Source organism: Rhinolophus hipposideros (genome assembly GCF_964194185.1).
Source record: "Rhinolophus hipposideros genome assembly, chromosome: 22".
Lineage (NCBI taxonomy): Eukaryota > Metazoa > Chordata > Mammalia > Chiroptera > Rhinolophidae > Rhinolophus > Rhinolophus hipposideros.
The window spans coordinates 4,187,236-4,202,800 of NC_138068.1; positions in this window are offsets into that span (position 1 = coordinate 4,187,236).

Here is a 15,565-nt window from a genome sequence, read left to right on the forward strand (position 1 = left end):
ACAAAGTTCAAGAACAAGAAAAACTAATCCACAGTGATGGGAGGCAGAATAGCCCTTACTCTGGCAGAAGGTACAAAGGGGGGCTGACATGCCGTGTATGTTGATCACAGTGGGGGTTAGACAGGCATGTACTTGTGCAAAATTCAAATTGTGTGTGTACAGGGTGCAAAAGTGCATCGAGGGGCATGTGTCATAGACCTGTGCCCGCTACTGGGTGTTTGTTATAGCGCAATTTAAATATGCGCATGTTGAAAGGAAACCCTATTCTAAGGAACATGGCCGCTAAGGCGTACTTCTCCCCCACGGCACTGCCTGGTGTCACACTTGTGACACGTGCAAGCTCAGCGCCCCGCTTCCCTCCCCACGCAGCAGACAACCACCGCTTAGGTAATGGGAGGCGTTACCCTCACAATTATAGGTTGAATTCTTTGCCATTGTCTCTCTAGTTCACAAAATAAATTATACATCTTCCCTGCACTCTCTTTGCCCACATGGTTTGATAAAGTGGGGAGACCTGGCATTTGGTGCTTTTATTTCGGGGCTCCAAGGAGTGGGGACACATGAAGACGCTCCAAATTACTAACTGATTGGCTCCTCACGAAATTTCACGACAAGAGTGAAACCGTCCCTGTCGCCACAAAGTGCAAGGGGGAGAAATGAATTATGCTTCGAAGTTATAAGATGTGAAAATTGATTCAGGAATGCTAGCTGTTTTCAATGTTATACTGCCATTTATTCTCAGAGCGCCCCGGCTCTCCCAAATGGGAGTTTGTAAGCAGATAGAAAAGTATAATTAACACTTCGGTGACGCTCCACATCCTGGGGAGGTAGCTGTCTATGCTGTGATCTGCACAGCCAAAGCAAACCGGATTCAAACCAGGCTCAAGCAAGGAAACAGCCAACCATAAATAAAACATGAAGAGTTTGCTGCCTTTTTTCAGTTTCTCCTCCCCATCTTTTCTCTCTCTGAACGTTTTTATGTGGATACTTCTCTGAGAGGGGAAGGAAACAGTGAGAGGATGCTGGGAACTTTTAGAATTCGAAAGATTAAGAGGAAGCAAATTTTGCAAAGCAAAGAGCCCAAGAGAGATGATTTTGTTTGCACATCTGCAAAATGGGGTGACCGGGCAGCCGGGAAAGCATGGGGTTTAGAGACAGGAAGCTGGCACAAGTCATTCCACCTCTTGAGCCTCAGTTTCTCCATTCTATAAATTGGGGACAATAGCAGTAACCACTTTTTAGGGCTGTTGGGAGGGTTAAATGAAGTGATTCATGCAAAGCAGGAAGCGTGGCCTCGGACATACAGCCAGAGCTGGCTGATTTGTCCTCACATCCACCCTCTTGCCTTGTTTCCAACAGCTCAGGGGTCCGGCAAGAGCCCGGTCCCTCCTTATCATCTGGAAGCAGGACAGCTACTTAATTTGGGAGTGCCAGTGCAAAATAAAAATGTGTGGGCCCTTGTTCAAAAGCAGGGGAAAAGTGGCACTAAGCTACAAGAGTTTTTCCTTCTGCAGTCTCTCGACTCGTCATGTGTTTTTATTTGCCATTCAAAGTTGTCCTAAGTAAAGAAAAAATGCTTAATTATTAGCATGAATTTTATCATTCATCTTTTCATCACACAGTGTCAGTTTTAAATATAAATACGAGAGCATTTAATTCGTATGCAAAATCACAGAAGTTATACTATTTGTATTTCATAGCTCATACATGCCTATGTATCTTGTTCTTTCCACAGCGGTGGGAACTCCGCCCAAAACTAACTCAACTGTTTTTAATTCACTCTTGATATACACACATTCTGCTGCTCTCTCATTGGCTTACTGGTCAGTCAGGAAGGACTGAAAGATTGCTTTGTCTTTCCCTTTCCTTCTATGGCATTATTTTCAACAGAAGGAATTTGCTGGAACAGGGAAGTGATATAAGAAAAAATACGATAGGGTTCCTTGGTCATTGGTATTTTGTAGAACAATATTACCTTCTTTCTGTGTTAGAAACAAGTTCTGGTCCAAAGGGAGTGTGGCTTCTCAGGGTGTCTGTGCCACTCCTACTCAGCTATAGATGGAACACTTTTACCTTGTACTTGTTTGAGTCTCCCTGAGCTCCCAGGAGTCGGAGGTCCCCCGGAATTCTGTGCTCATGGGTGTGAAAGTGGCATCACAGAAAGGGGACACCCATATTGTGCACGTCCCCTCTGCTCACACACATGTTCCAATGGCTCATGGACTTCACTTACAAACATAAGCTCAAAGAAAAAAACGTATACATGCCAAGATGGTGCCAACACGACATTAATTCAGTGGGCGACCCACGGGTCTCACGCCCGTGAAGCCCACGCTTCCTCAGAAACTTTAGTTTTGCTCCTTGAGCGTGAGCCTCTGGCTCCAGCCCATTAAAGGGCAAAAAGGCTCTGGGGGCACGGTGGGCATCATCATTACTCCAATTCAAAATGAGCAAACCGAGTCCCCGAAGGCTATCTTGCTTAAGGTCCCACTTCCAATAGGAATAGATCCTAGGTTGGAACCACATGTGTGGGTCCAGAGACCCTGTCCTGCTCTCCCAGACCCTTTCTTCAGATACCTGGGCTCCATCTTGAAACACCCAGGTATAACACAAACATCAGCCCCAAGGTCAGAAGACGTGCCTCTTTTCTTCCCGGGAAGCTTGATCAAGCCATGCCTGAACTCCCACTCACACAAGTGTGCCCTGGGAGTCTCCCTCAGAAGAGTTGTTCCCAAGGACTCATAGAAAATGTTGGCAGGGCAGGTAAGTGACCCATGATGGGGCTAGCACACGCTCAACCCAGAGCCCAGGGCTCATGCCTTCATTTTGGGAACGCAGGGGAACACCACAGAGAGCCAGGGCTCTGACGCTGGCAAAATCGGAGTTTGCGGCTTGGCTTTAGCATTTAACTCTGTGACTTGGAGAAATCCCTTTACCTCTCTGAGCTTCAGTTTTCTTATCTGTAACACGGACTAAGACGTCCCTGTGGAGCCTTTGGGGGTGGCGAGGGGCCAGGGGTGCGGGAACGAGATCAGCTAAGCAAAGCACTCAGCTGCCATACACTGATCACTCGATATTAGGCCAGGTGTGCTGACTTCCAAGCCCCTTCCAGGCCGTGGGAGCCAGGCAGCTCTCAGGGAGGCCAGCAGTGGTCAGAGGCAAGGCTTCTCAGAGTGGACCGTGCCTCAGCAACACGCTGCATCCCTAGTCACGGACAGCACTTTCCTGCCGACAGAAAGCCAGTGTAAGGCATGGAGACGGGCTCCTTACTCCTCGCGATTCTTTTGCTTTTCTCCAATAAGGAATATTTTGCTTTCCCTTCTCTCTCCTGGGACCAAACCCACTTCTCTCTCCATGTGGTCGTAGGCAACAAACCAGGAAGGAAGAGGAAAAGCACGCCCAGTCCTGAGGGGTTGTTGTAAACTCATGAATTAATTACCTTCACTTGATAACTGGCAAGCTGTCTGCCATCTTCCTGCAAAAGCAGTCTTGATGGTTTCCCTTTGCTGAACGTGACGATGTTTCAGGAAAACTTTGAACCAGGCTCCCATGTAGAAAATGACTCCTTGTGGTGGGGAGACGGGAGAGGGGGTTATCTGGGAAATGAAGGCTGGAGACACCATTGTGGGAATGCAAGATGACCCGTTCTATACCCTGAGTTGAGCTTTCGCTGCCTGCCAGACCGTCTCTCAGCATCCTGGGTTCCAAGCACCTTGCCACCTCAGGACCTCAGGGACTTTGCACATGCTTGTTCTCACTGATAGAACTCTCGGTCCCCAGACGTCCTCAGAGCTGCTCATTCTAATCTCCCCAGGGAAGCCTTCCCTGCCTCGCTCTCTAAAGATGGACTTCCCCACACGTTTGCTTGTTTCTTTCCTGCAGAACACTGGACCTCAATCTACAGTTATTGTTCACGTTTAGTCTGTTTGTTTGTCTCACCTGCTATAAGTAACTTCATGAGGTCAGGGCAGGGTGTCAGCTTTACTCCATGCCCAGCCCAGTGCTTGGGGAGGAGGGTGGTGGCAGGTGCCCAGTGGATGAATGAAGGTGGAATCAATGGTTTCAGGATTTGGGAAAGGGAGAAAGGGAGCAAGGACACAATGTGCCCCCATCCCCAGACTTCAGTTTCCCCCTGTGCTCACCTGCTTTGAGTCAGTGCCTAGACCAAGCACTAGCTTCTTTTGCTTCTGCAGCAAACATCCTTTCTCTCTCCTCCCCAGAGTATGGCTGGATGGCTGGACAGGTGGGTACATGGATGGATGGATAGATGGATGGATGGATATATGTATGGATAGATGGGGGATATATGGATGGATGGATGGATGGATGGAGGATGGATGGATATATGTATGGATAGATGGGGGATATATGGATGGATGGATGGATGGATGGATGGATGGATGGATGGATGGAGGATGGATGGATAAACATATGGATGAATGGGTGGATGGGAGATATGTAGATAAACGGGTGAGTAGAGACCAATTGCAAGTTTCCTGTTTGGTTTCCATGGATGGAAATGGGTACCCCCTAGCCCAGGGACAGTCACAGAAGCAGTCGTCTCCTTGGTTTTTCCTCAGTTGCCTGTGACCCTGGGCCCTCAGCTGTAGCACACTTCCCTTCCAGCTGCTCTGTGACCCTTCCCTTGCCAGGACGCACTTATCCCCTCATTGTTTTCTCGCTGTGATTTAATGTCAGTGTTTACTCCGGGAACCTTTTCTGCTGAGTGGATGGGTACTTCCCCAGGAACTTTCTCTTGCTGGGCCAGGCACTTCCAGGCAAATCGGGGCAGTCACTGGGTTATTTGTTCTCACTTCCGTCAGGCCAGAAACCTGCCATGCTACAGGCAACCACTATTTCTGAGAGGGTAGTCTCGAGGTGGCCAGGAATCCGTGAGTTGTCCTCGGTACGTGGAGGTCTCTTCATAGAAGCATATGATTGAAACATCCTTGTCAACTGAATTATGCTAACAAAGTGCTAACTGTTTTTTCTAGGTTTTCTGCCCCATCTCCACAAAAATATTGAGATTCTTTTTCTTTCCTGTTAGACATCAACTAAAACCTTGACCTCTGTTCCGTATTTTTTGTGACTGATCTCCTGTACTGTGTCATCTTCCTTCGAACTTACATCAGCTGCAAAAGCAGTGAGGAGATGTCCCTTCTTTGTGGTGTCACATTTACCAGAACACATCTGCAGGTGAGCCCAGCAGGTACCACCATGTGAAAGACGACGCCTGCCTCCGAGGAAGGGCCAGAGCCCAGGAACACCAACACCAGGGCGCACAGAAATTTGCACGTCCGAATGCCTACCCCATTATTTTCACGGCTTCTCACTGCAGCCTAGGGAAGGAGGTGATGGATTGCTTCTCACAAAATTACATGTGAGGGACACTGGGGCTCAAATGGGCACGCAATTAGCATTCTCGTTTTGCCATGTGCCGGCTCTGTGACTCACCACTTGCCCTTCATTCCTTCACTTATTCAGTCATTCATCTATTCGCCAAGCTTTTATTAAGCACCGATTAAGTGCCGGGGCTGCCTGCTGGGTGCCGAGAACACAGTGGTGAGGAGAACAAATGGGAGCCATGCCCTGTGAGCGTTCAGTCTCCAACGGTGAAGAAATGAGGAACAAACGGTATGAGGAACTCTGGCAAATTAACAACAACAAAAAAGAGAAGAACCCCAATGGGAAAACGGACAAAAGATATGAAAAGGCAATTTACAGACAAGGAAACTCACAAAGCGGATAAGCATAAGAAGAGGTGTTAAAATTCATTCGAAATTAGAGATATGCAAATGAAAACAATGACTGACAATAATTTAAAGGGCAGTTAGTGCCAAGGGTTTGAGGGATGCCCTGGGTATAGGGGCCCTCATGCCCTGCCCGCGGGAATGTGGCGCCCAGCAGAGTCTCTGGAATTTCAGCAATTCTGAGTTCTGGGTACATGTGCCAAAGAAATGCTCCCCGCAGTCCATAGATGGGCATGTTAGGGAACGTCTATCCCAGACGCACTACGGTGTGGGCTCCCTGGCTGTCCTCTGGGAGACGAGCCCCCTGTGAAGAGCTTAGAAGCATTTAGATGTGAAGCATTTAGAAGCAACGGAGGTACACAGAGCAACACTGAGGTGCTTTAAAACATGATGTGCTGTGAGAACAAAAAAAGAGAGAGAGAGAGAAGAAACAATGAGATCTATAGGCATGTATCGTTTTGATAAAGTAACATGCCTACATACAGCAACAATATGTACTTTGCAGGACCACGTAACAGCCAAAGGACACACATCAAACATTGACTGGCTGCTGGGATTACGAGCATGGACTAGTCAGAATAAATAAACAGAAGAGAGAGTAGAAAACGGTCTCTGCTATTGCTGTGCGTGCTGCTCAGGGCAGGCCCTCTCTCCCAGAGGTCCAGGGGCCCCGACTCGCCTGGCTTGTGGGGTGGGCTTTGCTGGGAAAAGGTCTCACCTTTGGTGAGGTGCGTTCGAGGGTCTCGTGCTCCCCACCTCAGCCAGGCGACACGGGGGCGACACTGGGAAAGAAGAGAAGCCCAGGTCCCCTTCTCACCCCGGCTCGGCCCGCGCACCTGCTGGCAGTAAATATCCAAGCATTATTCCTCTGTCCCATCCCAGGCCCAGGGCACCCCAGTCGTGCATGAAATTGTATGGACCAGGTGGGCTTGGAGGCAAGAAGCCCCTGAGTCTCCCTCTCCGACCCGCGTCATCGCCTCCTGGCTTTGCCCTCCAGACACGCAGGTCTCCCCAACACACCACGAGCTCCAGGGTCCCAAGCCCTCTCCATTTGCCCTCTGACATGTCTCCTCTTCCCCTCCCCACTGACCATGAGCGCAGTTATTGGATATCCCAGGTTGATGTCGCCATCTATATTTCATCCTCATTATGGCTCATACTTACTGAGTGCCCACTCTGTACCCCAAAAGTTTTACACTCAGAATGCTCTGCACAAGCTAGGAGGTTCTTGCATTCCAATACCCACTTTACAGGTGAGAAAATGGGCTCAGAGCGGTACAGGAACGCTCTCAGCCACAGTCGCCCATTCCTTCTTAGCTCCTCTCCATCTGGAATTTCTTATTCTCCACCTACTGGGGTGCTCTTCATCTCCCCTGCTGCGATGTCAGCTGCTCCAATGCAGGAAGCCTCTGCCTGAGCCCCACCTGACCACCGGGCCTCAAACAGGGCTGGGTGCATCGCTGACTTTGAACCAATATGTTTTCTAATGAACAACAGGGAGAAAGAGTCTGGGCACTAACTCTTCCCTTTGGGTTTCCCTAAAGGAAGTGGGCATGAGTCCGAGGGAAACTTTGGGGCATTACAAAGACTTCTTTGGGCACATCCCAAAAGTGGTTGAGTGCAGGAGACGAGAAGACATGACAAGCAGGGTTTGAACCCCAGTTCTAGCATACATGACCTCAGACAAGTCACTTCACTAGTTGGGCCTCAGTTTCCCCAACTTGGTGATGCGGTACCCAGAGCACCCAGCCCATAGCACTGTAACATGGAAAGATGTACTTCTCACAGGGCCTCCTTTCTGCAGCAGATGGGGTGCTGAGGAGCTGGGCGCCCCAAGGATGACAGACCCCAGGGGATGGGAGGAGGGATTCCTCCGTCAGAGGACAGTGTGAGCCTCTTGGGTACCTCAGGGTGGCCCTCCCCTTTGCTCCCTGCCTGGCTTCCTCTCCTCCCGTCCTGCGGTCCCCAGTTTCCCCCTGGGCTCTGCTGGGACGCCTCCCTGGGAAATCTCCTTCCCAGACCAGCTTGCCTCTGCGGAGCCCAGCCCAGGGCAACGTAGTTGAAAATAAAGGTCAGGAAGGTCGCTCTCCAACAGGCAGCCACCAGCCACAGGCAGCCGTTTACATTTAAATTACTTAATATATAAAAGTAAAAATTCCGTTCCTCAGTGGCACGACTGCAAGTGCTCAATAGCCTCCCATGGCTGGTGGCTACAGGGTCAGAGAAGAAAGAACATGTCATTATCAGAAAGTTCTTTGTATTGGACAGTGTTGGTCTGGAGCTCAGGAACGATGGCAGGGCTGGAGGCGCAGTGGGGGGAAGGGGGTCAGTGTCTGCAGAGGGAGAACGAAGACAACCGGCCCTCCCAGGTACCCATGCGGCAGCACTGGCCGTCTCTGGCCATGTTTCCTGTGGCCACTCACAAAGAACCGCAGAGGTGTGGGCGCCTGGTCCAGCCCCAGGGCCGCCTCTCTGTGTGAGCTGGGGAACCGCTGCTCTTGCCAAGACGACATAGATCACTGGGCGTTAGATGGAAAACCAGGAGGAAAGATGTGCAATTTCCCCCTGTGGCCTGTCAAAGGTCGCCTTCCTAAATCACTAATACAGATGTGCTTTAGGAAGGCAACCTTTTCTCTCTGCCTGTGAGCTGATGCAGGACTCATCCACACACTGACAAGTGAGTCTTCATCCTCTCCCCACCCGCACCCGCTGGTGCTGTCAGTGGGCTCTGGCAGTGTCCAGCACCGCCGGAGTGAGCCGTGGCTCCAGCTCACTGTCCGTGAGGCAGCCTCGGTCAATCAAGCAGCCTCGGGATAACGGACTGCGTGCTGGAGTCTCCACGTTTGGTGACCTGTTTATCAGGCACCACTTAGGAGAACAAGGCCTGGCCTCAAGGCGTCCTGGATACAAGACCCGGCTTGGCTACTCAGCAGCGATGACGCCCTACGCCGTGGGCATTTTACTCAATGTCTCTGAGACATCGTTTCTTCACCTCTGGCCGGGGGGTTCTAGAAATCTACCTCACTGGACCACTGATGTGGGGACCATCACACAGCGCCCAGTACAGCATGAGTCCTCACAAACGATAGCCATCAATGTTATTTAAATATGGAGGGTGGTTCATGTGCAGCCTAATCCCTCCCCGCTGCCCCCACCCCGCGGGGGCTCCTGATGTTCCAAATATGACAATGTTCCTTTGAATCGAGTTCAAATCTTCCACAAGATTTCCCATGAAACAGAAACCATGCAGGACTGGCTTAGAAGAGATGACAAAGAAGGTATTACACAGACCAGGTGATTACACACCAGGTATTACACAGACCTGGGTGGGCCATCTCACCTGTGTGTCTCATTTTCTTCAGTGACCATGACAGTGTCCTTTAGAGAGGGTATGAGGAGCAATGTGCAAATCCCTGGGCAGAAGAAGGTGCTTAATTAAAGAATTTTTCCAGAGCTTTCTCGAAAGCAAGTGCTACTTCCTGGCAAGCAACTCGCATAAGAAAGTCTCTGGGAGGACTCTGGGAGGTGCTTTGTGGTGTCCCTCTCTAAGTCAGCAGGGATGAGCTGTGGCAGAAAGCCCCTAGACCCGGAGAAACTCCCGGGCTTGTATGTAGACAGATTGCGACCGCAGGTCTGCTCTGCTGACCCCAGCAGGGAAAGAGTGAGGGGTGGTGAGCCTTGTGGTGGCTTTAACATGTGCCCACCAATCGTACTCCCTTCAAAAGATGGGCTGCGCCCCTGTCTGTGTGTGACAGCTGGGCTCTGTGACTTGCTGCTAATGGACGGAGTATCATGGAAGTTACCAGGGCACACAAAGCATCCTCCTTGCTAATTCCCTTGAATCACTTAGTCTTGGAGAAATGCTGCCGTGCTGTAAGGACACTCGAAGCGTCCCATGCAGAGGTCCATGGGGCAAGGAAATGAGGCCTGGTGCCCACCTCCACCACATGTGCCATCTTGGAAGCAGAAACTGTGAGATAATAAATGTTTGTTGTGTTAGCCACTCAATTTGGGGGCAATTTGTTGCCTAGCACTAGATAACAAGAATACTTTGATTGATTAATTGAGTGGATGAATGGATGTTGGTTGTAGTCGTACATGTTAATGAGAGACTTAGTGTGAAGAATAATACAGCGGACACTCTTGCCTGCCTGCAAGTAACCATCGTCCTTTTCTGCTTTCCCAGCAGAATCTTAATGCAGGAAAAGGAGAGACACTTGGTTTGCACTTTCTATCCTTTTGCACAGTGCTGTTTTTTTGTTTTTGTTTTTGTTTTTACCATGTGTCTGTATCACAGGTTCAAGGAAAAGATTTATAAACATTAAAAATAAAAGAGTAAGTTAGGTAAGCACTGTCGTGGGAAGATGCCAATAACTTGTTTTGAAGTTTACTTGTTTTGCTTAATGTGCATAGTACAATCACATTTATAGACAAAACAAAATATCACACACACACACACACACACACACACTCACACTCACTCTCCCGAGGTCAGGAAGGGTACACACTTTGCTGCAGGGAGGGGTGTAGGATGGGGGGCGTGTAAGACCTTTTTGTTTTACTCCCCATGCTTCTGGATTTTTTTATTTTTATAATAAAGAGAATGTTTGCAAAATATGTATGACGATGTTTTAGGCAAGAACGCATATAATTTTAAACATGAGGCATCATCATATGGCGTGATGTGTGCTAAGGGGGAACCCCGGGCGACAGGAGAATAGAGGGCAGCTAAAGGACCTGACCATCTGGGAAGGCTTCCTGGAGAAGGAGGGATCTCAGCGCATAGAGAATGGTGCCTCTCCTTGAGCCAGTAGAGGAGCAGCCCCAGAGACAGTTCCTGTCCTCAGTCTCACCTGCTTCTGCAACAAGACAAATAAGTCCTTGTAGGACATACCTCTCCTTCCTCCTTCAGTGCCCCTGGGATTTGCTGGGCCAAGACGGAAAGGAAGAGCCATTACCCACAGACATCAGAGCCCCTGCTTGTCTTTTCCCTGCTCAGGCATCCTCTCCTTTATAATAATAATAAATTCAGATTACTTAATAATCACCACTTAGTGCCAGGTGTTGCTGAAGCCCTTTGTCTTCACTTTGACAGGAGCACTATTACGATCAACATTCTAACGTTACAAATAAGAACATGGAGGCACAGAGAGGTTAAGTGACATGCCCAAGGTCACACAGCTGGAAAGTGGTACAGCCTGGATTGTGAACCCACACAGGTGAGACCTTACCATCTCCTGGAGCTGCCTGTCCTGCTAGGTGCTCACTCTCTCCAGCAGTCCCCCACTCAAATCCTTCTTCCTCCCCTGAAGTTTCCCCCTCTCTCCTCTCTCCCCACCTTCCGCCCTTGTACTGCAGGGCTGGCACTGAGGAAGCTCAGCTCCCTTCCGCAGACAAAGCACATTTCAGCAGCCCAGGTTCCTAAAGGAGGTCCTCCTCCCAAACGCTTTAGAATTTATTTATCTAATTAAAAATCTCCCAGCAGCCCAACACGCTGGAAGAGTTGTATTTAACCAACACACAGGGTGGACCCAGCACATCCGGGCAGGGCGGCCCCACCCAGGAGCATCACCCTGCTGGGCTGGTGGGGCCAGGGCGACTAGAGCAGCCCTTCGTCCCTGTCCCCGCAGAGCCAGCCCCAGCCACCTGCTTTCTGGCCGATGAACCTGCTGCTCAGGGCCTCCTTTTTAATTAACTCCGTATCTCAGGCGGCGGGAGCACGTGGGCAAACTTCTGTCTGATTTCCCTGCGAAGACCAAGCACATCCCAGTTTGCTTTCTAAGAATAGAAGCGAGAGATGGGGAGGGAGGAGGCCAGGATCTAAAAATGAATTTGCAGCCCAGAGCAAAACAAGCCCGCCAAGGAGAGGGGAGAGAAAGTGACAGGCACGCACACCGCCCAGCCCGGTGGGGGCCTGTCTGCTGCTTTCGGGGTGTGAATAGCAGACCTGCTGGCAGTCTGCCCAACTGTCTGGCAGGGATGGGGGTGGGGGGTGGCGCTGCTCGTGCCAGGAGCCAGCAGCTGGGGACGCCCATGGGAGTCTGGACGGTTCTGGGCTGGTTGGTTTTCCCCAGTAGGCCGAGGTGACTCATGGGCTTACAGACTGGGCTCAGGGGTTCATGAGAGCCCCAGATGTGGCACAAGGTTTCAGAAATTTAGGCTCCAAAGACCTTGGGGGGGATGGGGTGGCGAGGTTCTGCCATCAGGGATACCTCCTACTTCCACCCGGCAGGTAAAAGAGAAGAGGAAACTCCAACCCCACGGCTCAGGGGGACACTTAGGAATGGGTGGGGTGGCTAATGCTAACAAAATCAGTAACAACGAGAATAACAGCTCTCGTTTGTTGAGCTTTCACTCTGTCCATCACTGCTCTAAATACTTGAAATATCTCACTTGGGCCTCACCACAACCACGTGTGGTACAAGCTATTCTTGTGCCCATCCTACTGATAAGGAAACTGAGACCTGGGGAGTTTGTCCTATGCTCCAGGTAACACGCTTGGGAATAGGTACACCAGGACCGGAACCCAGGTGGGCCACCAGCACCGCCTGGGGGTGCCTCTCTCAGCAGCAGCATCCCCAGCAGACGGGAGCCCACCTCCGGCTGCCTGTGGCCCACAGCACTACCGCCTAGTGGTGGCCCGCCTCCCTCAGGGCAGGGGTGCAGGTAGGGGTGAGGCTATTAGGGGTCCTGGGAGCCAGCATCAGAAAACAACAATCTTCCCAGAGAACGTTCTTCCCGCTCCATCCTCCGCCAGCATTTCCAATGAGACCTGTCGGGGAGAACGTCTCACTGGGCACTGCTACTCCTTCACACCCCCTGGCACCTCCTTTTTGAGCCAAAAAAGTGATGCAGGCTAGCATCACCTACCATAGAAGTGAGTAACACCGCTTTGTTTTCTCTGCGTTTATTTTTTCATCTTTACGGAAAGTGAACCAGATTTTCCTTGTAAGGTAGTGACATAGAAGTCATTGTTAACTGATAAACTCGGTCCATATGGCCCAGCAATCCCTCTTCTGGTATCTACCCCAAAAACTGAAAACCTTTATCCATAAAGATCCATGTTCCCCTATGTTCATTGCAGCATTATTCACAGCGGCCAACACATGGAAACAGCCAAAGCGTCCTTCGATAGATGACTAGATAAAGAAGATGTGGTATGTATACACAGGGGAGTATTACTTGGCCATAAGAAAAGATGAAATAGGACCATTTGTGACAACATGGATGGATCTTGAGTTTATCATGCTAGAGTGAAGTCAGATGGAAAAAGTCAAGAAACATATGACTTCACTCCATGTGGGATATAAAACTAAAAGCAACAAATGAACAAGACGAAAACTCATAGACACAGACAACAGTTTAGTGCTTACCAGAGGGTAAGCAGGGGGGAGGTAGAAAAGTATAAATAGGGTCAAATATATGGTGACAAGGGGATGTGACTCTGGGTGGGGAACACACAATGCAGTATACAGATGATGGATTACAGAATTGTAAACGGAAACCTATATAATTTGATTAACTAATGTCGCCCCAATAAATTTAATTAAAAATAAAAATAAAAGTAAGTTGAGCCGTTTAGAGACAGACACTGAAATATTTATGGATGAAATGATATAATCTAGGATTTGCTTCAAAATAATCTGGAGTGGGGGCGTGAGTAGAGATATAGAAGACACAAGGTTACCCATGAGTTGAAATTTTTTAAAGCTAGCTGATGGGTATTATATATAATCATATATATAATCCTACATGTGTTTATATAGAATTTTATACACAATCTGAATATATTTTATATGTTATAAATTATACATAATTATATAAATTACATGTAATATTATTGCAATATATTTTATATTCTATAGTCTATATTATGGGCACATTATATTATGTTATTCAGGTTACTTTTGTATGTGTCTAAAATTTTCCACAAGAAAGAGTTTTCTTATTGCTACAGAATAATTTTTTTTAAGAAAGTTGTTTAACAGAGAAAGGTTAAGTAATAGCATAAGTGGCAGGTACCCAGGTACGGCAGAAACTATGACCACGAAGTACAAATGAGCAAGTTGTGCAGGCATTGATGTGTTTCCCTCATTTACAAGTTTATTTCCTTCCAGGAAGCCGGGGAGAGGTGCTTACCGGGCCACCCCAGCCGCCCCCCCCACCCTCCAGGACTTTCTCCCCGCCCCCCTTGCATGGAGGTCCTAGAGAGGTCAGTGGTCAGCTGTCGACCTTGAGAGGGAGGGCAGGAAAGGGAGCATTGTCTTTGTATCTTTCCCCTTCAATGATATAAAAGTGCAATATTGCTAAAATGATTCCCTTCTGGAAATCCAAATGTATTAGGAGTCAGCAGGCCTGGCTCAGGGGAGGCCGAGTCACAGGGCCCAGTGCTGAGGTCATTTGCAGGCCGTACTGCAGGCCCTACCCAGAGGACAGCTGGCTCAGAGCTTGGAGTAGCTGGCTTCTGGGTCTACCCGGAGCCAGTCCGAGGGACGGCACACCAGCAATGCCTGGGACAGACCCCCAGAGGCTCAGGGCTTTGGGAATCAACAGAAGGGAACTTGCAGAGCAGGCCATGAACTCCTCAGACAAAGAGGTGGGGGCCTCAGAGTCCCAAATCTGAGTCTTTGCCCCCTCAGGCTCCTCCCAAGTGGGGCTCCAACTGTAGCTTTAAATCCAAACAATAAAATGCCTCCTTCTCAGAGGCATTCATGTATTCATGCACTCATTCATTCAGTTATTTAACTAACACTTCAAGTGCCTCCTGCATTCTGGGGACTGTCCTAAGAGCTGAAAATACAAGACGGATAATTACACTTCCCAGGAGTCAGCATTGTCAAGTCAGGAGGACAGTTGCATCAGCCCCATTTTCAGACGGGGGATCTGAGGTGGTCACAGGAGGGGGCAGGGCACTGTAGAGAAGGAAAATACATACAAACAGCAACAGTAGCTGGTCTTCCCTGAGCACCAACTATACGAGGTCGGATAATTGAGTTCGCGAACTCATCCTAGAAAAAGCGCTACGTAACTCACTGCTGAATATCACTATGGTCACCTTTGAAGTCCTCCCCTTGGGAAGCTATGCACAGATGCCAGCGCCTAGTCCACCCTTCAAAGGAATTTTAGAACTCTTTCTGGAATGGCCACCAGAGCTGTCGTCGTATTACCTTTGATGTCCTGAATGTCATCAAAATGTCTTCCTTTCAATATTTCCTTTATCTTTGGGTAAAGAAGTCATTGGGGGTCAGATCGGGTAAAGAAGTCATTGGGGGTCAGATCGCATGAGTAGGGCGGGTGTTCCAATACAGTTACTTGTTTACTGGCTAAAAACTCCCTCACAGACGGTGCCCTGTGAGCTGGTGCATTGTCGTGATGCAAGAGCCATGAATTGTTGGTGAAAAGTTCAGGTCGTCTAACTTTTTCACGCAGCCTTTTCAGCGCATCCAAATAGTAACCTTGGTTTACTGTTCATCCAGTTGGTACAAATTCATAATGAATAATCCCTCTAAATATCAAAACAGGTTAGCGACATCGTGGAAACAAGTTCGCGCACTTAATGGTCAGACCTTGCTTACTGCGCTGTATCCTTTACTCCTCGCAGCAGCCCGGTGAGGTGGTGCAGTTAGTAGATGCTTTCTGCATACTGAGCTGAGGTCAGGAGTGGGTATGTGACATGAGTGCTTGCCAAATTCCAAACATCGCCGGGGACCCTTCATTCGATCTGTGTTGTCCAACACGCAACTGCGAGCCAAAGGTGGCTACTGAGCCCTTGAAACGTGGCTGGTCTGAAATGAGATGGACCATAAATGTAAATA